The sequence below is a fragment of the Acipenser ruthenus genome, unplaced genomic scaffold, assembly GCF_902713425.1.
Source record: "Acipenser ruthenus unplaced genomic scaffold, fAciRut3.2 maternal haplotype, whole genome shotgun sequence".
In the NCBI taxonomy this organism is placed as follows: Eukaryota; Metazoa; Chordata; class Actinopteri; order Acipenseriformes; family Acipenseridae; genus Acipenser; species Acipenser ruthenus.
In genome coordinates, this window is record NW_026708133.1 from 107,501 (window position 1) to 113,564 (window position 6,064).

Consider the following 6,064-nt stretch of genomic DNA (forward strand, 5'->3'; position numbering starts at 1 on the left):
CTTTTGAATGACAAATGTTCGTTTTGAAAAGTAAATGTTGAAAGGCCGGGAAGATCTTCTCCACAGAAGATCCTCCCAGCCTTTCAACTTTTTTTCAGAAAAAATACAATTAAAAAAGGCATCAGTGTTTAATTTCCAGATGATTTTAAACTTGCAGCACATTTCAAACGACTATCGGAACATTATTTCTTTAAAACAAATGTGGATATTATTTATTTTTCAATAAAGGATTTTAAGATTTTTTTCTCAAAGAGTTTCCCAGTTTTCAATCATTTGAAACATGTACTGTCTTCCAAATGCCTGTTCCTAACGAATTGGCTATTCTCCTTGCTTGACACATTCCTATTTTTATGAAATGTAGCAGTTGCATGAGAGGCAGAGCTGCAGCATCTGCCCAGCTAGGAGCTGCCTTGCTGTGCCAAGTTATGCGCTCCATACCCTTGCTGTGCGGATCTTTGTTGTATTTAAAATGACATTTTTACGCAGAGGAGCAGGGTACAGACAAAGGGAGCAGGGGACAGTTCAAAGGGAGCAGAGGGCAGGGTAGATTAAACAGCTTTGTATGTAGATTAAACATATTTATACTGGGGCAGTACACAATAGCCGGGATCCCTGAACTAGCCAATGTTGGAACTTAGTGTGACAATACTGGAATATGACCAGAGTCAGAATAGTGCTACATGACCATAGTCAGAATTGAGTTACATGACAAGAGTCAGAATACTGCTACATGAACAGAGTCAGAATTGAGTTATATGACCACAGCCAGAATCGAAGTAAATGACCAGAGCTACAAAAAAAGCTTTACCTTCTTCTAAGGTATAAAGTCGGTCTCTGTCAACAAGTACAGGTGTTTATACACTGACACAGCCCCTGTGTAAATGAGATCAGGCCTTTATACACTGACACAGCATCTCTGTCAACAAATACAGGTGTTTATACACTGACACAGCATCTCTGTCAACAAATACAGGTGTTTATACACTGACACAGCATCTCTGTCAACAAATACAGGTGTTTATACACTGACACAGCATCTCTGTCAACAAATACAGGTGTTTATACACTGACACAGCATCTCTGTCAACAAATACAGGTGTTTATTTGTACGCCTTTGAACAAATGACAAACAGTATTGCACAGAAACGTCTGGGGTGGTTTAAAATTGACACAAAGCTGCATTTTATCACCAAATGGTCTCAAATTGTAGGTCTGATCACTGTGGACTAGAGCATTTTTGCAATATGTGTGGAACTTTCCTATTTATGGAGGTATGCAGCCTCAAAGCTAGCTGGTTTTTGCTGTGCAGTCAAATCAACTGTATTGAACAGAATGGTATATAACTGCCAGTTTACTAATAATGAAAGAAATCCCCCAAACAGGCAAAAGTGGGTTTAAATTGAAGATCACAACTTCTAGTTTACATTAAACCTGACTATGTGGCTAAGAAATGTGGAGATATTGAGAAACTGGGAGGAAACCATTGACATATTCAGCTATTTTTCTATAACTGCCAGTTTACTACTAATGAATGAAAAATACAAAAAATCACCAAAACAGCCAAAACTGGGCTCAAATTGAACATCTCATCCTCTAGACAGCTTTATTTCTGCAGCGGCAGAAATAAAGCTATCAAAGGTGACGATGCAGGTATGTACCCTATGTGTACTGACACACAGGAGAGCATAGGGGCCTCAGAAGAGCAGGCAATTAATATCGGCGGCTGTGTAGGGCAGGCTCGCTTCAAAAAATGGAAGGCTAATCGCGCTTGGCTAAAGGCTAATCCCAGCGGTTCAGTCATTTGCTCGGTTTGTTCAGCAATTCGTGATCTGGGAACCCATATAAAAGAACGACCTGGAATTGACCAGGCCTTTATGAATGGCACAACTGCAACATCAGCCAAAAAACTAAATGACAAAATAAGTGAACACGGTAAATGCAAGTCTCATATGAAATGTGAACACATAGCGCAAGCCAGACAAAAGCAGGCCATAGAGAAAGCTGCTGAAAACAGCACTGCAGTGATCGGAAAAAACGACGAGCATAATGATAACAGCCTACATGATTTGTAAAGAAAACGTTTAAGATGCATCCAAACATTTTGCAGCTACAGCAGCTTAATGGATTGGATACTGGGAACATGCTGCATTCCGACCATGCAGGTTGTAATATGCTCTCGTTTGTAGCAGACAAAATGGCTGCACAACTTGCAAAGTATGTAATTGATTATTATTATTATTATTTATTTCTTAGCAGACACCCTTATCCAGGGCAACTTACAATTGTTACAACATATCACATTATTTTTACATACAATTATATTATTTTAGGCAACTATTTTTTTAACATTGTGCCGCTAAAGTCGGGGACAGGTGCTGGCATTGCAGATGAGTTGCTTTCCAGCCTCAATCAGTATGGCATCACTGCAGACATACTTCGAGAGCGTCTGCTGGGTTTTGCAACTGATGGAGCAGCATCGATGCTGGGGAAATACAAAGGGGCAGCATCAATTCTGCGAGAACAGATCAACAACAATCTAATCGAGATTCACTGCATGAACCACAAACTGGAGCTTGCTGTTCACGACGCTGTTCGAACAGTAAAGGAAGCAAGTCATTTTCAGCTATTAATCGATTCACTGTATTCATTTTTTTCACTAAGTCCCAAGAACCAGAGGCAACTTGAAGCTGTGGCTGCTGAGCTCTGTGTACATATACACAAGGTTGGTCGAGTTTCTGACGTCCGTTGGCCGTCATCTTCCTGCACATCGGTGACTGCTTTATGGGAAAGTTACCCTGCCCTTGTTACATTTTTTAGAAATGGTTCAACAGACATCTCACGTTCTTCACAGGACAAAGCAGAATGTGGTGGTCTACTGGGGAAGATGACAAACTGGCTGTTTGTAATGGAAGTAGCAACAATGAAAGATGCACTCGAGACGCTAAAAGCGCTATCCCTGTTTCTTCAAAATAGGAATTCCACTGTCATCACTGTCAAGCCGGAGATTGATGTTGCATTAAAAGCTCTACGTGCTATGAAGGACAGAGATTGAATAAATACCAGCACAATGAACAACGAGTTCTCAAGAGCCGGTGCATTTAAAGGGGTTCCAATCACACAGCCATCTGACGCTCAACAAATGAAATACAGAGGTTTCCGCACGCAGTTCATACAAGCTTTATTTGACAACATCGAAAGAAGATTTGATGATAAAGGGGTCCTGGAGGAGGCAGCCGTACTCAACCCCACATCATGGCCTGTAGAAGAGGATGCAAGAATTTTGTTTGGGGACGATAAAGTTATGAATCTGTGCAAAACTTTAAAATTCAACGTTTCACGACCTCTAACTATAAAGGAATTCAGAGAGCACAAAGATACTCAGCGCATGGGGGATAACCTGAACAAACTGGTAACCACAGTAGGTGTAATTCCTGTGGTCCACTGCTGAATGTGAACGTGGCTTTAGTGTGATGAACCTTATTCTGACCGACCAGAGAAGCCGAATGCATGTAAGCACACTGAACAGCATGCTGTTTGTTTCAATTAACGGCCCCAACATTGACACTTTCCAAGCTGAGAAATATGCAGAGTTTAAAGGATTAAAGAGGGACACCCACTCTGCAGAGGACAAACCAACAGGAAAGAAAAGAAACGAGAAAACGATTGCCCACCATACCAAACTGTTTTCTTAGACCGATCCAGCCACATCTTGGTGATATCGGTGAGTTTAAAACATTTAACTTATCTTACTTATGTTAATTAAAATGTAAAACGAAAATGAAAAATGATATATAAATAAATGGTGTGCATTTACAACTTCATGTCACCAGGAGTCTCCAAATCAGTTAATGTTTGTTACTGGAAATATAGTAGCTGTGTGAAATATTAACCCTTTGCAGTTCATTTATTAAGTGCGTGTCAGGTCCAATTTATTTTCACACACGCAGTTTATTTTAGACGCGCTGTTTAAAAGTATTTTTTTTCACAGTAAAACAGGTTTAAAAGACACTTCAAAACAACAGGACACTCAGTACTGCATCTCCAGCAAACACCTCAGTAATGCGATCCAAGTCATTATTTTATTACTATAACATCTCAAAAAGCTCTGCAAATGTCTGTGATATTCTCTGAGCGCTGGATGCGGAAGCAGCTATCTTGTTTGTGTATGTCCGTGTTATCTATGTAGTGTCGGGTCTATCAGTATTCATGAGATACACCCACTATTTTTTTTTTTTCCGGCTTCTCTCGGCTCCTATCGGTCTCACTCGGCCATTGAATAGTTTTCTCGGCTTTTTCCGGAGAAAAAAGACTAGAGACCTGTTTTTTGTGTCTTTTTGATGATGTCGGACAGGGTCCGACATTGGACCGGAAAGGGAAAATTGCGATGTCAGACCAGGTCCGACATAGGACCGCAAAGGGTTAAGGTAATCCAATCAGAAATGCTAATGACATATTTCAGGTATATAAAGGCTTAAGTTCTTAGTGTATCCACCTGAGGCAATCGTGGCCAGTAGTCGTGCGCAAAATTATACAAATCGAGCAAAAACTTCACAGAAAAAAAACTATATGAAAAGTGCATTCTTAAAGGCGGTGGCTAAGCTGAAAATTAGTGGTTCCCATTAGTGTATGTGTTTTAAAAACATTTAGAACGTCCCTCATACAATGAATTCAGGTATGAATGACAGCCTTTAGTAGACTCAATTCAATATCCATCCACATTATTGTATTTTAGCACCATTGCAGTCACGATTACAATTACAGTTATAAGGTTTAATTACAAACATCATGAAATAATGAGAGTAATTATTCCCAGTGTCACTCCTGGAGGTTGGCCAGACGTCTCTGTGAAAGCTTTTGTATCTTGCTCTTCTCGTTGAATATCTTCACTTTGACAGTTGTCCAATCATGCCTTATATTTGAGTGCTGGAACAAAAAATCCTCCATCTCTTTTTTACCTATAATACAAAATGGAGTGAGGTAACCAGTGGTGTACCACAGGGATCAGTATTAGGCCCTCTGGTATTCCTAATCTACATTAATGATTTAGATTCTGGTATAGTAAGCAAACGTGTTAAATTTGCAGACGACACAAAAATAGGAGGAGTGGCAAACAATGTTGCAGCAGCAAAGGTCATTCAAAATGATCTAGACAGCATTCAGAACTGGGCAGACACATGGCAAATGACATTTAATAGAGAAAAGTGTAAAGTTTTGCATGCAGGCAATAAAAATGTGCATTATAAATATCATATGGGAGATACTGAAATTGAAGAAGGGAACTATGAAAAAGACCTAGGAGTTTATGTTGACTCAGAAAGCTATAAAAAAGGCCAACAAGATGCTCGGATATATTGTGAGAAGTGTTGAATTTAAATCAAGGGTAGTAATGTTAAAACTTTACAATGCATTAGTAAGACCTCACCTAGAATATTGTGTTCAGTTCTGGTCACCTCGTTACAAAAAGGATATTGCTGCTCTAGAAAGAGTACAAAGAATAGCAACCAGAATTATCCTGGGTTTAAAAGGCATGTCGTATGCAGACAGGCTAAAAGAATTGAATCTATTCAGTCTTGAACAAAGAAGACTACGCGGCGATCTGATTCAAACATTCAAAATCCTAAAAGATATAGACAATGTCGACCCAGGGGACTTTTTTGACCTGAAAAAAGAAACAAGGACCAGGGGTCACACATGGAGATTAGATAAAGGGGCATTCAGAACAGAAAATAGGAGGCACTTTTTTACACAGAGAATTGTGAGGGTCTGGAACCAACTCCCCAGTAATGTTGTTGAAGCTGACACCCTGGGATCCTTTAAGAAGCTGCTTGATGAGATTTTGTGATCAATAAGCTACTAACAATCAAACGAGCAAGATGGGCTGAATGGCCTCCTCTCGTTTGTAAACTTTCTTATGTTCTTATGTTTTTATATTAATATAGGTTAATCTATTGAAATACATGGATAGACCTAAAGAATACTACTGTGCGTCATAGAAAAAAAATCTTGTAATACCCAAATGGTAATATTTTCGCTGGGCTCTGAACGATGGTATTATCACTTCAAC